Consider the following 26,167-nt stretch of genomic DNA (forward strand, 5'->3'; position numbering starts at 1 on the left):
ATGGGGCAGCCCACACCATCATGCCCCTGCACTCACTGGGACTGCAAATCTGTGGGCAAGGTCATTTCAGAGCTGAATGGAGAGCTCACTGTCATGGCCTTCCGTGTTCCTGACCTAAGGTATCTGTTGCTGCCTGGAGAAGCCTGCCAAGTATGATGACATCAAGAAGATGGTGAAGCAGGCAGCTGAGGGTCCACTAAAGTGCATCCTGAGCTACACTGAAGACCAGGCTGTTTCCTGTGACTTCAACAGCAAATCCCACTCTTCTGCCTTTGATGCTGGAGTTGGCATTGCTCTCAATGACTTCTTTGTGAAGATCATTTCCTGGTATGACTACAGCAATAGGGTTGTGGACCTCATGGCCTACATGGCCTCTAAAGAGTAATAAATTCTGTACCACCCTTCCCCCAGCAAGGACACTGAGAGCAAGAGAGAGGCCCTCAGTTCCTGAGTAGTCCTATTCTGACTCTGTGTCAATACTGAGCATCTCCCTCACAACTTCTATTTCAGACCTTCATAATAATAGGACGGGCCTAGAGAACCCTCCCTACTCTCTTCAATAACATCAATAATGTTCTGCTGTACCCCACACACACAAAAAAATGTCATACATGGAGGTGAATAGATGTCCTTTTCAGTCGAGTTACAGTCACCTGCAACTACAGCTCCAGGGCAATCTGTGTCATAGGTTACTCAAATGCTAATAATTAAAAATGAGAAAATAAAATTTAAAATAGAAAGCCACACGTACACAACGTGTTTTGATCATATTGACCTCCTTTAACTTCTATTAGACCCTCAATACACATCACATGGCCCATTCAACCTCATATTCTCTTCATACAAAAAAACCCCACTTATAAACCATTGTGTCTAATTAAAGCTCTCCATACACACATGGATATAGGGGCAGTCACTGGAGCATGGACAACCAACCATGGGCCACACTCCCTTAGCAATCATCAAGTGCCAACAGTTCTCTTCCAGGTGTGGTCCTTATGGTTCCCTTCCCCCACCCATTATGTAATGGTATTGGCTTGATGTTGTGTATGTCTGGAGCAGGCAGTCACAACTCCTGTGTGTTCACATCCAGAAATATCTGCATAGCAGAACTGGTCTTAAAATCTTTACACCCACACTTCCATGATGCTCACCTTAGGGAACTGTGATATAAATGTCCAATTTGGAACCGGAAACTCAACAGTCACTTATTCTCTGGAATTGTCTGTGAGTCTTTGTGTTAACCTATGTACTCTGTTATAAGGATCATGTCTACTGAGGAGTGAAAGCTGCACTAACCTATAGAAACAAGGCTAAGTATTTAGAAGGCAGTTTGATGTAATTTGCATTGACCTGAAGAACAGAAGTAAGGTTTCCTTTAGGGTATATGAGCTTCCCAGCCATGGGTTCTTGGCAAAATTTCCATAGCAGGTATAAGTTCCTTTCTCTATAGTGGCCTTAAATACAAACTGAAGGTTACCCACATAGCTTTCATGCCATCAATGAGCGTATCTTATTAGGCTAGTTATTAAATCTCATGGAGTTCACAGCTAGGTAGGGCTTTTGATGACATTTCTCTTTCCTTCAACAGCCTGTATAGTACTTCGGGCATGGTGCAAGCTATTCAGTAGGGAGGAAGCTTCTAGGTTACTATCAGCTTGATGTCTCCTGTTCTGTGATTAAAGCATATAGTCTTTCCAGCAATGAGTTCTTACCACCAAGTTCCTGTGGGTGACCAAGAGTAATGGTACCTGAATTGTCTGTTTTGTTTATGGGGATCTACTTGATACCCCTGATAAACAGAAGGTATCCTCACTTGAAATTATTCTCTTTGTCAATAGATAGATTCTGCTCCATTTACTTTAAATTGAATCATTAAATGCCTTATTCACAGGTACAGTCAAAAGATTTTATTTGGATAAAGTAAATCAACATAAATGTTCACATATAGTAAGTGATCAATATGTGCAAGATTTTGGTATAAGTATTTCATATGCATAAATAAACTTGTCCAGGTAAGGAAGAGAAAGACACACGCACACACACACACACACACACAGAGAGAGAGAGAGAGAGAGAGAGAGAGAGAGAGAGAGAGAGAGAGAGAGAGAGAGAGAGAGAGAGAGGTTAAACCTATGCAGGCTGATACACAGGTAGCAAAGCTCAGGATTAAGCCCTCGAAAGTGTGCTCTAAGGGACTATGCATCTGACCATTTACCCTCTACTGCTTCTCCTGAGGCTGTGTGTGGCCACATTAATGCTTTAATATTGTGGGAACTGAAGTGCTTTTTATGAGATTGAGGCTCACCGGCTCAATACTTAAACAGTTGTTTGCCAGTTGTTAGCAATGTTTGGGGAGGCTTAGGAGGTGTGGCCTTGCTAACCATAGTCTGTCACCACATGTGGTCTTTGTGAGTTCAAGGCCTCACATGATCTCCAGTTTTCTCTCTCTAATTCGTGCTTTCAATGGAACATTGAGCTTTTAGCTTCTTTCTCTGACCATCAGGCCTGCCTACTGCCAAGTCTCCCTTGCATGGACTTCTTGCATAACAGACTTTTATTCCTCTGTAACGATGAGTCAGAATGAACTTTTTCTTCTATGAGCCACTTTTGGTTGTGGTGCTTTTGCACAGCAGCATAAAAGTTATCAATATTGGGTCCTAAAAATATTTAAAAGAGAACAAGTTTTTAGTGAAGGAAAATATCATTTTGTAAAGATCTAAATGTATCACCCTAGAGCAATTTATCAGGAACTGTGACAAAGGGACCGACCCTCTCTCCAGATGGTAATAAGGGAAAGCAAGAACACTTATACCTCTTTTTTTAATTAATAACCTCATTATGTTGAGAAAAGTTGAAAAGAAAAAGTGTTGCTAATGAGCTCACACTGGTAAATTGTGGTAAAAATATAGTTATTATGACTGATGTCTTCCAAATTCAGCTCCATATTGGTCAGAATACTTAACTGACAACATCACAAAGAATTTTAAAAAGCTAGTGCATGTGTAGTGGAGAAAGACGATCAAAGGAAGTTGCAAAATAGGAGAGCTGGTCACTAGCTAGATATGTGAAGGAAAGTTGTAAACTGAAAGACGTTCAGACCCCAAGGTTGTCTTGCTGCTTAAAGAAAAAAAGAAATTTCTGGATAGAAGACATAATCAGGGTTTGATCAGGTAGAGATTATTCTTTTTCTTTCTTTTTAAAATCAATTACTTAGATATTCTATGTATTTACATTTCCAATGTTATCTCCTTCCTCTCTCCTATTCCCCTCCCCCCTCTCCTTGCTTCCATGAAGATTCTCCCATTCCCTACCAGCTACCCCACCTCATTGCCTGTTAATGACTCCTTGACATACATTTTCCAGGGCCAAGCAGGGCTCCACTTGTCTCCATGATGCTCTCCTGCTGAGCAATGTTCTGGATGTTTACAGACTAGGACAGGAAAGTATATTCCATTACTCACTATTAATACACAGTAGCTCACAGGTAAGAAACAAACAAACAAAAAACTGCAGTGACAAAAATGGAGAAGAGACTGAGGGAAAGGTGGCCCAACACTGACCCAAATTAAGATCCATCTCAAGGGGAAGTTTCAAGGCCTGACACTGTGCTGACACTATGGTGTGCTTACAGACAGGAGCTTAGCATGGCTGCCCTCTGAGAGGCACAACTAACAGCTGACTAGTACAGAAGCTGATACTTACACACAACCAGTAGCCTGAAGTTGGGACCCCTGTGGTTGAATTAGGGAAAGGATGGAAGAAGTTGAGGAGGGGGCAACGTCACAGGAATACCAGGATTCTCAACAAACCCTGATCACTGAGATCTCTCAGACACTGAGCCACCAACCAGGCAGCATACTCTAGGCCTGTAACATATACACAGCAGAGGACTGTCTCGTCTGATCTCAGTGAGAGACTTTAGGCCCCAGGGAGTGGAGAGGTTTGGTGATTTGTATGTGTGGGAAGGGGTGAGAACATCACTTTGGAGATGGGAGAGGAAAATTAGGATGAGGAACTGACAGAGCGCAGAACAAGGGGGATAACGAATGAACTATAAAAATATTAAATATTATATTAAATATATTATTATTATTAACTGAAAAAGGCAAGGATGGACACTAGGGACCCCGGAAAGTTAGAGAGAGAGACAGCAAAAGCCATAGCTGGGGTGTGATTCTGGAGTCAAGTGTCAAGAGATTCTGGGGTGAAGGCACTGTGTAAGGAGCTGGCTGGAGACAAGAAGAGATGTATCAGAAAGGATGATAGAAACATCTCATTCATATATGCTTGAGAAGAAAAATGACCGTTCTTTTTATTTTTTCATTTTCAAGGTCCACCAGCATTGCCAAGGTTTTGAGAAGGAAATAAAGCCACTCTTTGCTTTGTTCCCCTTGAAATCAAAGACAGACTGGACTCTCTGGAGCCACTGTCAACCTGTGCCTCATCTACCCTCCAATGCATCTGACCTTCACAGAGTACATCCCTGCAATCCCAAGTGAAACATGACCACTTCCTACCACTGGGCCCTCTAGAAATGTGGCCAGGCTAGTGTGCCTTTAGTTCCTTCTCCAGCTGTGGTTGAGCATCTGGAAAGCCAGCAGGGTGAGCACGCAGAGTGCTGAGTAGTGTGAAGGAAAGAAAGAATGTTCAGTAGGGTCAAGCATTTATAAGCAGTAACACTGGATCAGTTGCTTGTTCCTGGGCCTCTCATGAAGTTGCAGAATGTGGTGACCGACCCTCTCCAGCCTCCATCTGACCTCGCATACATGGGCGGCCTGGGCCAGTGACTGCAGCTGCTCCTGTAGCTCCTTCACTCAAAGTGGTGATACCTGAGCATGCAGGGAGGCCCAGGTATCTCCGTTGGCCTCAGCCTGGCACATGGACTGCCCCAGGATATGTAGCCTCCACACCAGGTGCACAGTAGCACACAACCACAAATGCACTTCTCACAGGCTGGACCCCGTGGGTGTGTGCAGGGTCTTGGGGCGGCCTGGCCACAGGGTTCCAGAACACTGCCTACAGCCACTGCCTACAGCGCAGGCGCAGCAGGGCCCAATCCCAGCGTTCATAGGGCTGCGCAGGCTCCTGGCAGCACAGGGTCTGGGGGCTGCAGCCTTGGATACTGGATGGCATCAGACACTGGGAAGGGCCAGCACTGAGGCCGAGGCTGTGGGTGGCACCAGGTAGAAGGCACCACAACCACCTTTGCTTCAGGAGGATTTTTTGGGGCGCTGAGCTGTAGAAGAAGGGGGCGGTTGCCTTCCGGAAGGGGCCGGGTCAATGGGAAAGAGGAGGCAGGAAAACCTGACAAGGCAGTGGTAAGGGCAGGGAGGCTAAATGGAGCAGAAGGAGGTGACTCCTGGGGCAGGGGTGTCCCTGATGCCTCTAGGCTAAGAAAGGTGGCTGGGCCACTTCTGTAGTGAGGCTGCTTCCATCAGTGATAGTAATCTGTGCACTTCTCGATCTCTCCATTTCTTAATGCAAAAATAATTTCATTATACTCTCTTTCCCTTGGAGACATGATTATATTATTTATTTTTAAGATTTTTTTATAAGCAGGTTCGTCTATTTTATTGTTTTCAGGTTGGGGCTTATCAGTGCCACCACATCTCAGTGACAGTGTTCAATTTTCCTTTCTGTCTTTGCAGGCTTCTAGGGCCAGCACATGTCTATGGCAGTTATCTTCCATCTTTGTGCTTCGTCCAGCAGGCTGTCCTTGCAGGTTTCTGGGCTAGAGCTTCTCTTTGCCCCGCATCTGCTGCCCAGTCTGGGAAGGTAGACCAGGCTCTCAGAATGCCACTGCGTTGTTTTTTCTAGGGGCCATGGCAGGCTCTTGTCACTGGCAAGTGCTGGTTTCTGTCAGGCATGGGCAGCTCAGCTCCTCTGCTGCACCAGGGAATTGCATTAAAGCTGTAGCCAGAGAGCGAGCTTTGGTCAGCTCTGCACCCTCCAGCTCTTTTGGCTCATGAGCCTCCAGTTAGAGGAGCAGCTCTTGGGAGGTACACTGAGGGTCCAGTAGAAGAACCCTTATTTTGTCCTCTTCAGTTTATTAGTATGTTTGTTTGTTTGTTTTAGAGCAGCCTTTTCCACTGCCTGTCTCTGGTTCCCTGCATCTTTTCTAGGAAACTGACTCCTAACCAAGAGTTCTCAAGCCCTATGGCTGGATTCTCGTTTCACATTCAGTGCTATTGGTGATTACTGCTTTTACCCAGTCTCATTGTTCCAGAATAACAACTCTTAGACTTAATAACTTAAATGTTCATCCTATAAGCACTTGCTTATTCACAGACTACTTAATAACTCATATAACTTCTTTATTCTAGTCAATATCTGACACAGTTTTGGTTACCTGTCCTCAGTCTGATGAAACTGACTTGCTCAGAATTCAGGGTCAACATAGTGCTCTTGCCTCTTGCTAGTGGTTCTTTCTTCTATTTCCTGCCTCAGTCAATAGAACATAAGCTGTATCTTGTCAGGTAATGTGTGTACAGAGTATGCGGAGGGTCTGTCTACAAATAAGCTTTGTCAAAGCTACATTCACAGGCTTCTGAATCTGTGATCTGGAGTAAGAAAACCCTTGGAATGTGGAGACCTTGGCCCTCTCTACAGTAACTCTTTGTTCTGGTCCAGAGTCTTGCTTCTAGTTTGCATTAAAGGACCTCATTAGATTTGAAAGCCAGAAAGGAAATGAGACTTCTAGATTATCTTTGGGATGAACATACTTATCTTCTGAGAAGCACTGAGGTGTCCTTGGACTCCCCTCCAGTATCCTGTCCTGCATCTTCACCACAGGGCGTTTTGCAAAACCACTGAGTTGACCCCTTTCAGATAGGAGAATGGAGTTTTAGAACTCCCGTGTAAACTTGTGAGATGATTGCCATTAAGTAGGTTTTTCAGGGAATATGAGGATACCTCCTAGAGAACTGCTTGAGCCTCTGTCCTGCATTGGGGGTTCTCCAGTTATTTCTGTCTCTTACTTTCTGAGACACTCCTCCATTTGTGGGACAGATCTCATTCTGAACCAGTATCATTCTGTCTTTGAGACAAACATAAACCAGCTCATAAGCCCTGGGGGAGACTGAGGGACCAAAATAGAACAAACACTCTATCTTGTTCCCCAACCCTGGTTCTGGTCATATTCTTCTTCAGAGACAGGACTTATCAATCAATGGACTAGGGTGTTTAGTTGTTTCTCTCTTGCAAATCTCTTGCTTATTCTCTTAGTGTAAATGTAGTCTCTCAGGCTTACTGCCTCCTTGTGGTAACATACACCTTGTATGAGAAGGTTGTACCCTTCATATGGTCTTATCAAGGGCTAGAATATTTTTCACCTCTGAGACTTACTTTGTCATAAACTCACCCCTTCATCGTTCTCTCTGATCTCTCTAAATCTCTCAGTAAAACCCCTTCCATTTCTTTTCTAGCTATTCACTGCTCTCTATTAAGTAGTCCTCCCTTTATTCTTATGAGAGTGTGTCATATCCTATTCTGTCAAATGCTTCTCTGAATCATCACTTTTTCTGCTACTCAGCTATATATAACTTTCAAGCTTAGTGCTACCTTCTACAGCATTACCTTTGTCTTTTGGGATTAAAGATATGTATTAGAGGTGAATCATATCAGTACTAGGAACATGTTTTACCAGGAAATATTACAACCTCTGATTTCAGTGTCTAATCAAATATCCTGCAAGAATTCATGGACAGAGGGACTGCCATTCAGCTGTTTGTTTTCCTTGTTTGTACACTATGCCTGTGATCAATGACATGGCCAAAACCATGTTAGGGGAGAAATGGTTGGTTGAGTTTTAAAAGCATCACAAAACCCTACACTGAGTAAAAAGTCAAGCAGAAAGGAAGGCAAGAAACATGTAAGAAATTTTCTCATCTGCATTTTCTCTGTGGTTTCATTCAGCTTGCCTTCTTATATGACCAAGAGCCACTGCTTAACGTTGCTGCTACCAACAATGTTCTATAAGGACCTACCTCATCAACAGTCAGGAAAAGAGCCCATTGACATGACCAAAGGACAAAGAGTAGAGGTAATTTATTTGTTGAGTTTTTTTCTGTCCTTTCTTCTTTTGTGACAAGTTGACAAAAACCATCTACTAGTCTTGATTTCTCTCAATGTGAGTCATTTTCTTTTTCACTAAGCAGACTGAGAAGAGCCCTTGTTCTTTAAAACAGTGGATGGGCAACAATAGCCTTCTACTTGGTGTTTGCTTGTTTGTTTGTTTGTTTGTTTTGGCCGATTTATGGTTGGTTTTCCTCGTAAATATAGAAGTATGCTGGAAAATGGTACAATGATTTTTTATTCCTTTCCAAAATGAAGACGGTTTATGATTGTGAGTTGGACAGTTCAGAAGGCTCTCTCTGTGAGGAAGCAGGGAAGGGAAACTAGCAAAAAGAAGGGAAGTCTTGTGGGAATTGACATCAGGAAGTGCCATGGAGTCCACTGTGGGAAGATTTCCCTTTTCCTCTACCCACTGACCAAAGGGTTTACTAAAACTCAGCTTCTGGCCATTGTTTGGGGATTTCTTCTTTTCATGCAACCTCCTGGTGACTGTCCCCTAAAGTTCTTACCTCTACCTCACTGTCCCTGACCCTGTTCCTGGAAGTTCCTGCTTCTACCCTGCTCTCCCATGAAAGCACCATGGGTGCCATCCTGACCACTGCCACCTTGATCTCTTTCAGAGTGTCCTTCCAGCTCTGACTGCTGAGTCATAACAGTGAGCTGACAATATCTAGGATCATGCCAGGTCTCCAGTATTTCTGCACTTGCTTCAGTGCAGACATCCAATGGTACTCAGTTTATTTTCAGACGCATCACCCTTATCATCAATGCTCTCCCTAGCTTCTCCTTAATTTCTTTCCAAGCATCACTAACAGGGGTATCTCAATGGAGCACTGCAGGAACAGGGTTACATAGCATGCTTATGAGTTTATCAGGGAGCAAGGTTGACAGATATGGTCCCTGATATGTGGACCTGAGCAGCTCCCGGGCCTCACAGCTCCCTTCTCCTCAATGAGCTTCTAATCTGACTACTTGAAATGGCTAGTGGCCGTGATAGGCACAGAATCCAAAAGCTTGATGGCATTTTTGCTAGAGACATTTATGATTTCTGTTGTGGAAGGAACACCTATGTGTCCAAATTTAATTCTAGCTTTCTGCTCCACTTGTGCTAACTGTTCCTCTATTTTATGAGATAAAAGCAGATATTACTGCAGCTTTCCTGAACTGCAATAGGGCTGCCAAGTCCCCAGAGAAGAGTCTCTAGGATGCCACATTCCCACATCAACCATAAGCCCACAGCAGGGCTTCACAAGAGGAATTTGCTGTCTGTCCAATTCTTCTCATTTGGGCCCACGTTTTTTTTATTGGATATTTTATATATTTACATTTCATATGTCATCCTCATTCCTCCTTTCTTTTTCTCCAGTCCTCCTGCCACTATAAGATGTTCCCATTCCCACCCACAAACTCACACCTCATCACCCTAATATTCCCCTACACTGGGGTATCAGCATACACAGGACCAAAGGCTTCTACTACTATGGCTGCCAGACAGGGCATCGTCTGCTGCATAAGTGGCTGAAGTCTTAAGTCCCTGCATATGTGCTCATTGTTTGGTATTTGAGTTTCTAAAAGCTTATGAGGGGGTCTGTGGTTGATTTTGTTCTTCTATGTGGTTGCAAAACTTTTTGACTGCTTTACTCTTTTCTGTAATTCCTATATGTGTGTCCCCATGCTCACTCCAAAGTGTGTGTTCTCAAGGTGGTCTCAGGTCAATCTGAGTACCTCTCAGGGTATGAAATCAGGATGTAGACTTAGTATGACTTTGAGGTCCTTGCTTAGCTACCTGCTCTTCTCCAACACCAGAGGAAATGTGACTAATTATGTAATAGCCAGGAGGAATGGTTGAGTAAGAGGCATGGCGCTGTTGACTCCCAGAGTATCATCCTTAATAGGACTGCTGCACTGACAGGTTTGTCTTCCAAGAGCAGAAACTCCAAGGTTAAGATATTCCCCTGACACACTATGTCCAGCTCATAGGTAGGAGAATAGATTCTTGCATGCCCTGGCTGCAAAGGGAAGAACGTGATGCTGGCAGCCAATCACAGTGCTGCCTAATGCTTGTGAATTGCAAGTGAGAGATGCAGCTGGAACCATAGGTACCAATGGAGGCTCAGTCTGCCATGCCACATTTCTGTTTAGTCTGAGCAAAAGCCCATCTATTCAGCTGTGTGGCTACATAGCTCATGCTCCCTAGCACATGATCTCAATGTGTGCCCTACACTTCTCCTGTCCTGTCAGCTCTCCTGTACACTTAACCAGTCCTGCCCCTTCCAGAGATCCCCCTTTGGCAGCCCTGTGCCACTTCCTGTGCTGGCAAGCTATCTATTCTTTGTTCTGTTATAGTTCAAGAAGACAGGTAAAGGTCCTTCATGGGGCAGCCATTGACTGTACTGTCCTTGGTAACACTGTGGACCTGAACCTCTATACAGGGGCAGAAGTGCTCTTCCAAACTTGGGATATGACACCTAGGCTGCATTTGGCACACAGATCTCACCCTCACACAATCCTTCCCATTTTCCTATTGATTTCATCCTAGATGTGGTGGATGGAGTGATGCAGTATCTCCTGGACCTACTGCAGCACCCTCAATGTACTGCTCTGCTGTCATGCACTGTCATTCTCTAGATGGAGACTTTATTTGGTTGACAGAGAGTATGACAATCACAGCACTATAGGTTAAAGAGGCATTAATTTGCCTATATAAGTCTGACATGGTTCATTTTTAATGGTATCCTCTAATTTATAAATTTGGAATCTCCCAACAATTCTCTGTAAGTTTAGTATTTCTAAATCCAGGGCCTATAATTAATTCTGTAAAATTCCCTTGTCAGACAACTTGTCCTTGGATTCACTCCAGTGTGGTATCTACCCTATTTTAGGTGTGAGATTATGAAATTCATTGTGGTGAATCTTGAAAATATCATACTCTGAGCCTTGTTCCCAGTCAAACAAGTGTGAAAAGTGTCAACAAGCTCAAAGAACAAAATGCATTTTTAATATCAACTGTGTGTACAGCCCATTTCCAGCCCCTTAAAGGGGTAAAAGAATTTCTGTCTCATGTGTCAAGTTTGATACCATCAGCACAAGACACTTCCAATGTCAGAACAGGAAAAGTACTATCAAATGAGGTATAAGAGCAGGAGTGTGGATACCTGCACACAAAGAGTCCTGAACGTGGTATCCAAAAAACACAAGTTTCACAGTTGGAGGCCTGGTTTCTACAGAATCCTCAAGAGGCTTCTTCTGTGGAGAGGAGAATTGTCCCTTTTATAGGAATTGAAGGTGTCCTCAGACCTGAGACTGTCAGCCTTTTTATACTACATGCCTAATGAGATTTTTGTCCCTGCAATTTTATCCTGTGCATAAATGCTTTTAAAATATTTCCCAAAGATATGCTTTGTTCTTATGGTCACCAGGTTTCTTGGCTGTAGTTCATCTTCTAAGCTTGGCCAAATCAGCTATTACTTTGGGTTCAGTATGAAGAGGCTGGATATGCTGAACAAAATGAAGAAGCTCCTGTAAATTGAGGAAAAAATGATTTTCTTGCAGAAGATATGTTCTAGCTCTTTCCCACAAGTTTGTGCACCACTAGACTTTCTAGAATTGTACCAGTGCATAAGAAAATCCTCACTCACATCTATACTTCTCCCTCTAAGCTAATGTCTGAGCTAGTTGTAATTTCAGAATAATTAGAATATCTCTGAAGTGTTAGACAAGGAGATGCACAAGTACTGAAGGAGACTGAGATGGGAGCTTGTGGGTCATGTCTCCCCTATGTCAGTCAGGATTTTTTTGGGAAAAGTTGACTTCTTCCATAAAGCCACTCAGGAGGCAACCCAGATGACCTGCGGAAAGTGACAGAAGTTCTGGTGTTGTCTACATGCTCTTGTTCTTCACAGCCTGTAATGGGAAAGAGCATGAAATCTCCAGGCCTTTGTTTTCCTCCCTACCATGGGTCTAAGATTGGAAACATCCAGACAGGAGTGTGTTGTCATGAACACACCAAAAGTCTAATGTGGTCAGACAATGACAGGGAAGCAGGTGTGGGAGAGCTTCAAGAATGGGGTAAGGGACCATAGAGAATGTGAACATCCTGACTATTTCAAGGGAGAGAGACAAACACAAGTATAGCTTTAGGGATAATATGCCCAGTTACATAAAACATCACCTGTGTATCGAACACAAGCAAAGAGACTTACATGTAGATCCTTCAGAAAACCCAGCAAAAGACTGTTTTTTTTTTTTTTTTTTTTTTTTTTTTTGAGAATCAAAAGGTAACAGGCTGGAACCCAAATATAACACATCCTGGGGTGTAGTTGATGTCCAAAGATTCTTCCTGCATTGCTGCAAAAACATACAAATTTTACTTCTGATGAGTTCCCATTGTACTGAGCACAAACAAAACTTGATACAACAGATACTTACTTTTAATGTGACTGTGTTTTTTTCCATTTCCTAGTGTCAGGGAAGCATCATGTAGAAATGGTGAGACATTGCAGATATGCCATCCTCCAGACATGTCCTCCAGACAGCTATGTTGTTAAAGACACAAGGAGGGTCTAAATGCCCCAAAAGATTTCAAGTAGATTTCTTACCTCCTTTATGCAAATGGGATGTCTAAGAACCATTCAGAACACTTACTTAATAGTGCAAGTGTGGAGAACATTTCACTACAACTTGATGAAAGTTTTCTGGAATCTACTCATCATGGACATGCAGATACTGATTGCTCCAGAGACTTACAGACCTCTACCCTCCACCATAACTGGCTTACGTGGGCCTACCGTTGTCACTGCAATCCCAGAATGGTCAGGGCTTGATGGAATGTTCATTTATGATGATAAATATTGGCATGAACTCTGGAGAGATCACATGACCTGGTTATACCAAAAGCAGGGCTTAAAATGGAGACACAGCAGGGTCGATAAAACAGTATATATTGAGCTTCCTAACTTATCTACCAAGAAGTAGAGAGAAACTTATTCACTAGATTGTGCCTTTGACCAGCAAAAAACAATATGGTGCTAGTTGAAAAGATGTGAGTGTTCAATGAGGAGCAAGCAACCTAAGTGTCAAGTTCTTATTCTGTGCTGTCTTCCATATTAGAGCAGTGTATGGATAAATGATGACCGCTTTTTACAGATCGTGTGTACATGTTCTGCCTTACTCTTCTTAGGTACCTTAAACTAAGGAAAACCCCACAACTTACTCAGCTTCTATTTTGGGGATATGTCAGCAGACCACTCATCGCAACATCATACAATCGAAATGTCCCAGATTGTTGCGGAAGGCTGATTCTGCAAAGAACAGATCAAGGTATAGAGTAAGAGGCAGCAAACATGCATGACAGAAAAGGAAGCTAAATGCCTATAGGATGATAAGTTAGCTAGAAGAAAATTGTTATTCATAACATATTGTAGTAGCATCTGCTTTATCATATTTGTGGGATTTGTAGATGCTATTAGAATTTTCTTTTAGTCATTTGTAAACTGAAATCCTGAAGTGAAATTCTTTGGACTCTGGAAGTCTAGCCACAAGTATAGTCTTTTGCTAAGAAAAGTCTAGGCTTCCCAGTACCAAGTGAGTTCTTCAAACTTCAAGAAAAATCTTCAGCATCACACATTTGAAGCTGTCTCATGATGTTAACTTTATATCAGACAAGACAAGGGAAACGGTCTACACAACAAGCAACTGAGAAAAATTAGACAGCCTGTCACATAAATGCACCAGTTAAATTGTTAGAAACCAAAAGGAAACATCTCCAGGAAAGATGAACAAGATGCAAGTGAGCAAGTACAAAAAAATCAGAGCAAGTTTTAGGGATAAGGTAATTTCTCAGCATAGAGCAGGGCTTGGGGTCATAATACCTTGGGGAAACAGCAATGACACTTTCCTAAATTCATGTTTTCGGTAGGGTTTTAAGTTGATCTTCATGGCTGTTCACATGTATCAAACAAATACTAAAAGCATACAATGACAATAATGAAAGCACATGGCTCTTCAGGTGACATCCTCCACAAGAACTGTTAATAACAAGCCAGATTTACTTCCCCCTAGAGACTGTGAAATCTTAGAAACACTATAGCATTTTGTGAATCTAGAGAGCATTTTTGGTGTCTGGCAAGAATATGCACTAAGTGGATGCAGTTCTGCATCATAAACAGCATCTGCCTCTAAACCAATGATCTCTCTATCTTAAATTCAGAGTATTCTAGGATTTCAAGAGAGCAGAAAGAATCAGAGAGGTGATCTACGGCTCCATGTTGGGAAAGAAGAAGTAGAATATCTTATGATTGATCATGCTCATCTCCCAGTATGAGCAGTAGTGAACCAACTCATATCTGTGGGAAAAAGAGACCATCTCTTCCCTAAGATTTAAAAAACACAACACTCTGCTATGAGAGTGTGGGTCACTGAAACTTTAGAGGAATCCCAATGCCATTGCTTCATGTTTCTAGAGGATATGGTGCTCACAAGTCTTCCAGTCGTGGTTTCCCTGTATGTGGGTCTGAATAGCTAAAATTCTATGAAGATGACCAAGGCAAGATCTTCACCTCTGAAATTCTTGAAAATGTCAGCTCTTCACATAGACCATAGAGAATTGAGAGATGGATTAAGTTCTCTGTGTAGTTTGGGGGTGAGACATGAGGTGATAAAGATGCCCACATGGCTCACATTAAAGCCTGCTGTGACAGGCCTCATTGTGATGTTGCCTCATTATAGAGCTGCAGAAACAGTGGACATGGCCAACATCTGCCCAGGTTACACAAGAGCAAAGCCTGCTCTGACAGGTCTAAATGTGCATTAAAACAGGATTACTCAAGAATTGTTATGACACTGGACATGACTAAGGCCTTTCCATGTCACACAAAGGGAGAGATTTCAATTGAATGACATTCAGATGGTGTGCCAAGGTGATGTCTGTGAGAAATACTGAGCCAGGTTTGTTGGAGTGTGAGAGTTGTTTAACAAAGAAAGCAAGGGGGGGATAGATCTTGAGTCTGTCTCATGACAAACAGGTCTTCATATGTGTGTCTTTCCTGTGAGCCTTGATGAGATTCTGTGTTGTCAAGGCAGTTATCCTCAGGAGAGACCTTACTCTACCTGGCTTTCTTTTTTCTCACAATGACATAGTTTTATGATCTCAGTCATGTACAGAGATGGGTACATATACAAAGAAACAATAAATATCCTGTCTTTCCATATATTGCCAATTTTGTATCATTGGGATGTTATTCCAGCAAGAAATCATACCTGGATGGCATTTGATAGAGATGTATGAGAAACATCCCTTACAGCAGCTTCGGTGAGAGTGGTAGGACTTGTCATGTGCATCTATGTTTCCAACCTCACTTGCTTTAAGATATGGTATGAACAAAGCTTCTGCTCTAGGTTCAGAGACCTGAGAGTTTTACAAGAAATAGACATTTTCCAAAGATGCCCTCTGAGAACAGAACCCCGGAACTTCAGCTATGTGTGGTATGAGATGCAGGACTCAGCTCTACTTTGTGCCCTTACCTCTCATAGTTGTTTGCAGTCTCAATGTCTGAGCGTGGAAATCTAGGTTATCTATGGTAATCCTCTTACCTGCATCTACCAGATGAAGGCTGTAATAAGTTTCCCTTCTGTTTTTATGGGTATCACATATGAAGGGTAATCTAAATTTGTATTTGAGATCTGTGGTGAGCTTCTGAGTACCTCATGTCATAAGCCACGCTAACTGCAACATCTTGACTCATCTTCAGGGAGGTAGCATGGTGCTTATTTTTTAGTGATCCATAGAAGATAGATTTGGAACTATTAATTGGTAGACTTCAGTCCTATTTTCTTCTGTAGACTCACTGTCTACATGGTTTTCATCATGGCAGAGGCACATTATTCCATTAAGAGGTTGTTCTTTATTAACAGCCAGTGAAGATCCCATCGAGAACAGGGCTGTTTTTCAGAGCATCCACAGTATAGTTTAGATTCTGTGATAACAGCCAGACCTTGACCTTCACTCATTTGACGTTCACTCCATATTCCTCACTTAGTTCAGGATACTTAGGCAGGCGTGGCCTTTGGGGAGATAAGGTATATTTAATGTTGAAGGTGGAGATGGAAGGCATAACCATGACCCATGATGGGTCAACATCCTGCACAAACCCCCTCCCCTAGCTTTCTGGATCCCCAGCTTCTGCAGAAGTTGTTGTTGACACTAACTAGAAAGGAATAGAAAAGTTTCAACTGTGAAGCTAGGAACTCTGACATCAGGAACTACAATATTTTAGGGCTGTTCAAGTTTTAAGTTCATTTTCACCACTGAGTCAAGATTAAGTTTACTGGCTTGGATTTCTAGTAGTTAAATATGAGCACCTTGTGTATGGGCTCTGTGTCCCTGATGTTGGATTTCCCATTTTTAAGTGTTACAGATGAACTGTTTTACCCATAGAAAATTCTGATAAAATAAATATAGGCAGAAAAGACAGGGAAAATAAAGTAGAATGCTAAGATCCAGTAAGACTTAATGTTAGAGAACTAAGCTGAGAGTGTGAGGATTCCGAAATAAACAACCAAGACAATTATGTGGGAAATAATAGACCCCATTGTCCTGACTGGATTCCAAGGAAGAACAGCACAGGTGTGGGTGAAGGCCGAGACTCCCACAATTATTTCCCCCAGCATGTAATGGCACAGTCACAGATTCTTCATTTTCTTCCCTTAGAAAAACTTTTCCAAGAATTCACAATAAGGTTCAATCCCTGTGACCTATAAAGGGTTTGAGAAATACCGCAGTAGAGTTATTGTCTGTCTTCACAGGCCACCCTGGAAATAAATAAGCTATCCCCCAATTCACACAGACATAGAGACACACAGAGTCACACACCAAACACAAACACACAGAGAGGAAAAGATTCAGAAAGAAATAGAAACATTAAATGGAGATTGTTAGTGATACAGAAAGAAAGACAAACACAGACAAAAGGAATAAAAAAAGCTAAGAGACAGAAGAGAAAAAGAGAGAGTTAGAAACAAATGTAGAGATAGAAACCAAACTGAAAAACAGATAGATATAGAAACAGTGAAACAGACAGACAGATAGACACAGTATAAAGAATAGACAATGAAAACTAAGTGAGAAAAATAAGTAAACAATTAAAATTCTTAGCAAGGTTAGATGTTCTCAGTGCCCATATAATCTGTTCAGATTAGGGTAAGTTCTGTAAGCATCATACATACCTAGCAATACTGAACTGGTTCTACTCAAAGAGGCACAGACTAATAGGAAATGGCATGAAAGGCTGACCACTTTGTTACCTTTTGTGGAAGGAGGGACTCCATAATTGGAAAAGGACCTAGCAGAAAAAAAAAAAATAGCAAAAGGATCAACCTTGAGGCAAAGAAGCTTGATATGAAATCTTAATCTATGTATAGAAAGAATTAGTCAAGGTCATTGTAGAGACATCCCAGTGATGAGCTTTTGGCTGAATGAAAACAGAGATATGTGTAATGTGGGGAGAAACTGAGCAGGCCAAGGAGTTCACAGTTTAAGATGTTGTCTTTGTGTCTAGATAAAATCAGAAGCTGATGCCTTTAGTGTTGAGTCTGATAGTTCTCAGTGTTGGGAGCTGTACTTGCCACTGGGATCACATTTTGCTCATATAACTCTCAATAGAGCAGGAGAAGTGACCTGGAGGGGGGATCTTCACAGAGAAATCCTGTAGATGAAGTTCTCTTGTGAGCATATCTATAGAGGATCTGTTTGATTATCTTAATTGATATGGGAAGAAAACAACTTTGCCATTGCCTTCCATAGGCTTGTGTACAGAACACATAAATGCAGAGAGCTTTAGATGAGCACAAGCCTGCAAGTTTACATGCATGCATTTATCTCTCTCCACGGTTTACAGTGGATATGACATAGGTAGCCCCTTTGTATGTATGCCTCGGTTTCACTGAGTTAATGCAGTAAAATCTGGACATGTAAAGTCATCTGGAAATTGCACTAAAAGGTTTTGTTTCAGATAGTCTCCATGATTCTAAAGCAATCCACAGACAACAGTGTAAGGCATCTGGTGGTTCACATTTCAGTCAAAGTTATTAAAATGTGGCTCCCTAGTCATGAGGAGTGGGACCAGGTGCATATTGCCTCACTCCAATTTTTGATTACCACTCATAATCTAAGACTCTCCCTTAAAGAGTTCTGTCAAGCATCAGAAAAACGTCTTTCTGTGTGTGCTCTATGTCGAATTACAGCAAAGAGTAGATTTCAGAGACTCTTAAAACCCATCCACTAATGTCCTGCCAGGAAATACCAATCATATTGAGAGGCAAACATTGTGCCACCATTTCACTGACATAAAATTAGTGAGCAACATATTTTGTGAAACACGGGTGAAGAACAAGGAAAGAAAGCACTCAGTAACTGGTGGATACCCAGATTTGTCACATTTAAGAAATAACCAATGACATGAACCACCATAACATCTGCACAGAACCCTTTTCCAAACCCCAATCTGTAGAGGAGTTCAAGGTTTACACATTGAAATAAATGGCTACTTGATACTTGATGGTGGCAACCAGATAAGGGAGAGGGCCATACTGCATTTACCAGACTTTCATGCTACAGATGTTTGGGATGTTGCAGATGAGGTTTCTTGACTCATTGATGGTGGCTTCCGGTCTGGCAGATAGGGGCTATTGGTTGGCCTGCCAGGTAGCCACATTCGGCAACTTCTTGTGGGAAAGCCCCATGATCTGCAAAAGAGAAGCGAGAGGATGGAATACAATGGGATGAGAAGGACAGAGTTCCCAGTACCTTAGTCATGATTCTGCCCATTGCTTCCTGACATCCTGACACTGTACTGAGTCTCTGGAGAGAAGAAGTATATGCAGACCAAAGGAAGTTCTCTAGCAATAACCACAGAGGTTCAGTTCTCAGAAGGAGAGGACAGCAGTGAGTTTGTGAATATGGAAGAACATTATAGGATGTTCCCATGTTTCTAGACATGTAGGTCAATTCTAGGTTAATGCCATTCAGAAAAGATTTAGAAAACTGTGGATGGAAGCCCAGAATATTCTTTCTGTGCAGATGAGTGATAATAAAATCTGAGAGAAATAGAAATGACTCTATCCTGTGGCTCCATCATGCACTGCCTCTAGGCATTAGAGAAGTCTTGCTGGTCAATGCACTGCATTAGTCAGTTTCATGTGTGACCACACTAAACACCATCTATGGAAAAGTAAGCTGGAATCTAGAAGACAATCATAGTGAGAAAACTTTTTGTAAGTGATCTGCAAACTGACAAGTGAGCATCAAGTGTTCAAGAGAAGCATTCATCCCACATGCTGTTTGAAGAATGAAGAGAAGTAGGCCTTCACAGAAGATCCTGAAGAGTCTCCTCATGGGGCATGACACCCAGTGATCCCTCAGGACCTATCAGCACTTCAGAGCTCTAGTCATCCTAGAAATACTACTTACTTGGGCCGGGAATGAAGAAATGTTGGGACGTAGGCTAAGATGAAGCCATGGTGAGAAAGCCACATGGCACCTGTCCTTCCTCACCAGGTCTCTCCTTTCACGTGTAAACACTGTCTTCCCTGAGACAGAATGTTCCAGGTTGGAAAATGGAAAACTCATATTTTCAGACATTGAACTAGATTTTGGGGTCAACAGTATTAGCTATAAAGCCAGTTCAAATTCAGATTTCAAGTGGTTGTGACTTCACTGAGAGAGCAGGTACAGACTTTCAGTTCAGACTGTCTTTGGCAGTAACAAACAGGGAAGGACATTGGTGCAGAGTATCAGCAATTTGGCTCCAGCCTGTGTTGCTTTGGTCATGGATCCTCTTGACCTTTGAATGCTGTACTGAATGTCAGGATCTTATCTGGAGATGTCTGAAAAGACAGCATTGATAGAAGGTCTAAGCATACGTGATTTAGGCAGCTCAACCTACCTGTACCACACAGTCGCTTATTTCCATAGTTAATAAAGTCAGGGAGAGTAAGTTGTTGTGCTCAAGGGGACTGAGAGTCTGCATGGGAAATAAATAAACCAAAGGCTGATGAACAGCCAAGGTCTAGGTTTACCTCTGGTGACAGTTTTTATCTACACCCTTACCTGCTTAGAAGCTCAACATGAATATGTGAAAAAGGCGGAACCACATGCAGGAACACAGCATCCTTACATTTTCCCTCTGTCAGGATGGCCTCCTCGTCTTCTGACTTTCCCATCACCAGCACAAGAGGAGTGCACAGTTCATGCTTTTGGCTTGTTGTGACAGTCAACTCTCCCAGGGCCCGTGATCTGTGTAGAGAACACAATTTCACCAAGAGATGAAATACAGTAAATCCCTTTAGGGTGTGCACAGTATCACAAACACTCCTCAGTTCCACATGTTCATGATGGCTGAGTGCCACATGGTTGCTCTCAATGTCCTCAGTTTCATGCCTTCTTTCTCTGCAGGCTCAGCCAATCAGAGCTGTCTTCTCAGGGACACTGTTTCCCAACCACCAGGACTGGGATGCTAACTCCATTTTCATTACTGTTCTTACCTCTTTTGATATGGACTTACCTCACCACCTTCATCTTCCTGAATGCAATGGGCTCTGTCAGTCTGTCAGCCCCTCGGACAAGGCATGTGTATCACACTGATGATCCTGGGATCTAGCACGTAGTGAAATCCTTGCACCTCACTCTGGTTATTGAATGGCAACTGACAAAAGAAGAGATAACACCACTTCAAATAGTCTAGAAGCTGGGAACACATCTCAGAGCCAGTCTTCACCCTTGCTCCTTGTGGGTAAGAATGAAGTCAGACCTGTGAAATGAAAATGGCTTCCATGGTGCTAGAGGAAGATTGGAGTAGGCACAGTCCAGGAAGTGACTCAACAGGTTGCAAGGCAAGAACTGAGAGCCTAGCTCTGGCAGACATCCCACACTTAGGAAAGAATTGCTAGGAAATGCAGTGACAGATGTCAGGGTTTCACCCACTGACTCATCTGTAGAGGTCCTTCTCTATTGTCCAAATTTTAAAGACTGAGAAGGAGGGCTGGGTGAGTGTCAGGGAGATAACAGTCCTGTCACTAGGAAAACACCAGCTTGCAATGAAAAACTGAAGAAAAGATCAGGGGATGCACCATGTAGCTTCCAGATTGGCCTCACATTAATTTTTGCATACAGCCTTCCACTGTCACAGGTATATCCTCCTTTCTGCCTCCTCAGTGCCAGGAGCTAATTGTAGGGCCAAGTCTCCTCTATGGATACAAAGCAATCATTACCTGAGTTTCAATGGCAGAAAAACCTTGTCAGCGGGTACTCCACTAAGACATGGACTTCTGCGTGAGATGGTGACATCACTGCAGCTTGAAGTGAAGGGGAACATGTCCATCCACACTTTCATCTCTAGGTTCACTCATACAAGCATTAGATTTCTCAGGAGCTTCTGTTGTCTGTGGGAACCATATCCTAATACCATGTCAGCACAGGAAGGAAATGTCTTCCTCTTGATGGAAAGAACAAATGGGGGAAGGAAGAGAAACAAGGGCCAGCTTATGTGTTCTATGAGAATGAGAGTTGCTTGTTCTTGGGGTACAGGAATTGAAGGACTGTGTATCAGATGGTTTGGGCAGCTATCAAAGAGGCCCTGTTCTTGTATGTCATTTCTTACATACCTGTTGTTTTACTGTTTTAGCATGCAGAACAAAAGTGTAGAAATCCAGTCCTTTGTTTATCTATAGATGCTGGTGTCAAGGCTTGGGAGATGTTCCACACTGGTATCACAACCACAGAGTTCGGGCCCTTGGTGTTCCTCTGAACTGCAGGGAGACTTTGAGGTGGCCCATTAGAGACTTGATCATTGTTCCTCTTCCAGGCACCAGATCAACACTATAGATTCCATTTGGACACTTGTCCCTGTGTAAAACATCCTTCGTTATTTTCTGCATAACTTGCTCAGGTAGCAGAATTTCAGTTTGTATTTCCAGTTCAGTGTTGTTATTTTGAGATGTGATCCTTAGCAACAATGAACCACAGCCCTCATAGTCAGGAATCCATGACCATCCTGGACTCACATGAACAAGCTTCTGTAGCACAGCACCATCATCTGCAGAGGAGACACTGAAGGAGAGAGAGGCATTGGATGTGAGGTGACTTAAACACAGGACACATTGGACAGTGGCAGGATCATCCCTGTTGAGAATATACTACTGAATGTGACTTTCCTTGGAAGATTACAACTAGGATAACTGCCAAAGGGCTCAGGAGAACAGGGAACTGGGACAAGTTCAGAGATGAGAGAAGCAATGGACCCTTTACCTTTTCCAGAATGACTAAAAACTGCACATGAGACGGCCAGGGACTACTAAAAATTGTCAAGTCCATTGACTACTGGATGTCAGCATGTTGTGTGTCTGAAACTTAAAGGAACACCCGGGACTTTAGGATGGAGAGAGGAGAGTTCAGTTGTGCCAATGGTCTTTGTCTCATGCTGACTCTGGGATATAGAGAGTCCAGACCCTCTATTCCCTGTCTGAATTTGGTTCAGGATGACTCTAATGACCACCATGTTCAGATAAAGACAGCAGCAACAAGTCCTAGAACTGAAACAAATGGAGAATAGAATTGACTGGGGGAGGGAAAGTGGCTGAGCCTCCTAATAGATGCATGAGTTAAAAGGTGAAAGGAGACAAGTTCAAGTTCTTCATTGTTCCAAGAGTGAGGAGGAGCTTACACCCTGAAGTGTCTTGCATGCATGCCAGTAAGGGACTGCCTCTGTCCCTCTGGGTTGGATACTTTTCTGACAATTTGGTCAAATTTAAGTCATACATTGTTTATTTTAAATTATGCCCTATTCATTTTCTCGACTCCACCTGATGTACATTGTCCTCATTATTTACTGAATGTAAGTGTTTAGGAAAGTATGGATTGGAGCTTAGCTGGGAGTAGGAAACAGGACACAGAAATCATAAAGAAGCCAATAGAGAGCACCCTTCACGGCCTCTATTGTTGTTTCTGTTACTAAATTTCTACCTTCAGTTACTATACTTGACTTCGCTCAGGATGGTTGTATGCATGAGTTTTAAGTTAAAAACCTTTCCCCACAGCCAAACACACCCCACTGTTCTCTCTGTTTCTTTCAGCAATGTAGAGGGAAAGGCTTTGATAAACACCTTTTGAATTGTAGCTCCATATGAGGGCAGTCTTATCACAGAAGTCTCATGGGAGCTTCCTACATTATTAAAAAAAAAATCTCAGCTGGGTACAAAGCCTCAGGTACTGGCTCCCAGGCCCAGATAAAAGCACACCTTCATTGCTCTTGGCCAAGCTTAAGATCCCCTTCTACATGAATGGTGACCATTTGATATGTACCCATGTCTGGTGTTGGTGCTTATGGGATGGTACACTAAGCCTGAGATCCCCACAGTGGCCACTGTGTGGCCTTCAAGTATTTGAGAGTTCCTAATGAAACAGCAGCTGGGAAAGTCCTTTCTCTCAGCACCGTTCATGAGGCAGCCTTGTTAAAGATGATGAAGATCTTTGAACATCCCAGTCTTGCATGGCTGATTGATATCTGTGCTACTTCCTGAACTGATGGGGACATCAAGTTAATCCTCGCATTTGAACATATATATCAGGACATGAGGACATACCTGCACAAAGCAACGCCACTATGCTTGCCATTTGAGACCTTTAGATCTGATGCACCAGTTTCTAAGTAGCCTCCATTATATTCATGCAAACTGCATTGTTCACTGGGAACCGAAGCCAGAGAACATTCTAGTGATAAGTAATGGGACAGTCAAGATGGCTGACTTTGGCCTAGCCAGAATGTTCAGCTTCCAGCTGGCCCTCGTGTCTGTGGATGTTACCCTCTGGTGCTGTGCTCATGAAGTTCTGCCGTCTACTTATGCAACACCTGTAGGCATGTGGATCATTGGCTGTATCATCAGAGAGATGTTTCAACAGAAGCCTCTCTTCTGTGGAAATTGAAGCTGACCAGTTGGGCAAAGTCTTTGAACTTATTTGATATCCTCAAGAAGAAGACTGGCCTCCAGAGGTATCTCTTCCTCAAGGAGCCTTTGCCCCGAGAGAGCCTTGTCCAGAACAGTCAGGGGTGCCAGACATGGAGGAATCTGGAGGACAGCTGCTGCTGGAAAATTTTACCTTTAACCCACAGAAGCAAGTCTGTGCCTTCCGAGGCATCCCTGCAGCACCAAGACCTGCACAAGGAGGAAAGCGACTGGAGTGAGAAGAGGGGCTGCCTGCCTCAGTTTCCAGACACTTGGTGGGAGGACCTGGATGAAGTGGCAGGCTCTGCCTACTCCTGAGGCCGTGCAGAATCCTCCAACTTTTTACAGAGATCATTTTCACCCTTAAATGACAATCCCTCACTTCTCCTTATAGGTTTACCCCCCCGTACCTCCCTTTTTTCTACACTAAATGTCAAGTGTATTTGTTTTCTTCTCTTCCTGAATCATACTGGTATAGTTTTTATACAGAAAAATAAAAGCAGACAATGAAGTATGGTCTTCAAAAAACAAAACAAAACAAAACAAAGTCCCAGATGAATTGTTCTACAGAGATATGGGATAGCAGGTGAAGGAGAAAAAAATAGCCAGATCAGTATAATCATGCCCCTTTGTAGGTATGACTGGCCTCCAGAGGTATCTCAATCTCAAGGAGCCTATGTCCCCAGAAAGCCTCAGCTAGGGCAGTCAGGGGTGCCAGAGATGGAGGAACCTGGAGCACAGCTGCTGCTGGAAGAAGACTTAGTGTTAGAAAGATAGCAGTGGTTAGGATGCAAATCTTCAAGATTCTTAGGAATAAAAGCCTTTTTGGATCATTCAAAAGATTTACAGCTTTTCTGGGCAAAGTGCAAAAGATGTGCTGTGTAACTACTCCCATCAAACCCACAGGAAAGCAGGTCACACAGGCTGAGTGGTCTCCATGATGGAAGCACTCTGTCTTTCTGTGTTCTCTAAACCTCAGTGCACGGTTCTTGAGCCCAGCAACGAGTTTCCTAACACTGTCAGGCAGACAGAAGCCTGGACTTTCTCTCACACCTGAAGCCCACTTTCTATGTCCGCCAATGGCACTGCTGTCAGCTACATACAATGTCCCAATCCTTCTGGGGCTGACTCTCAGGAGGATGGCTAGTTCAAATGTTGCTGCAGGTTTAGAGTGATACCTAAGGCAACTGGTTATTGTGAGAAACCATGAAGGTGCATCCTAGGTGAGCACATGTGTAGGAATCTGAATAGAGACACTTTGAGTGTCCTGTGGCCTGCACAGTAGCTGCCTGAGACAGCACATTTACTGAATGCTTAGGTAAGCCAGCAACAATGCTGCTGTGTCAGGAGGCTTCACATTTCTGTGTTCTGGAGCAGGCATTTGTTGTGCTCATGGGGAGCACATTTCTTCTTGTTGGTATCAGGGCAAATGATGGGAGGAAAGGACAGTGTAGAATGTGAGAGGTGAGTGTGCTGGGAGAGTCAGTTTGAAGTTCTGTTGCCTTGAGTCTGTTGACTGTGAAGATCCTCTGGCAGCTCCTCAGCCCTGGTTTCAAGATGGTTTGAAAGATTAGAATGCTGCTGTCTGCCTAGGCTCTGAATGCCACAGTGGAGAATATGGTGACATTGAAACCATTTCATCTCTGAGCAATGTAAGACACCTAAAAACTGGGAATCCACATCTGATACCCAATGTAAGAAACATAGCAGCAATGTGAGAATTCACAGGGCTTAGTACACTGTGCCTTCCAATTGAATTATAGAAAGACATTGATATGGCCACCTTGTACCTCAACCATTGTCACTATTTCAAGCACTAGGTCTCCAAGCATAATCTCTACCTGGATATTTTCCCCACAGACGACAGGTATACATGCCCCCTTTCACTCTGGCTGTACCCACAGACACTTGATGGTTACTGCTAGTTCAGTTGCCTTAGATCCCACCTAGGCATTCTCCAAAAAGGTTTTTTCCTCAGATGTTAAGTATCAGGGTTTAATCCAGCTGGGATAGAAATAATTTCTGAAAATAAGCTTATAGCACCCCCTAAGAGTGTGGTAAACCTCTAGACCCTAAAGCATTAATAATTCAAGAGCTA

At 42.9% G+C, this 26,167-nt stretch overlaps 1 pseudogene across 1 annotated transcript; it reads left to right on the plus strand.

The window, feature by feature from the left end:
• On the plus strand, positions 1–24,387 carry LOC308435399 (cyclin-dependent kinase 4-like; annotated as a pseudogene). The gene is made up of 3 exons: positions 1–119; positions 13,256–13,395; positions 23,474–24,387. The product of its transcript is annotated as a cyclin-dependent kinase 4-like (transcript).
• Positions 24,388–26,167: the final 1,780 nt, after the last annotated feature.

The sequence above is a fragment of the Micromys minutus genome, assembly GCF_963924665.1.
Source record: "Micromys minutus genome assembly, contig: SUPER_22_unloc_1, whole genome shotgun sequence".
Taxonomy (NCBI): domain Eukaryota; kingdom Metazoa; phylum Chordata; class Mammalia; order Rodentia; family Muridae; genus Micromys; species Micromys minutus.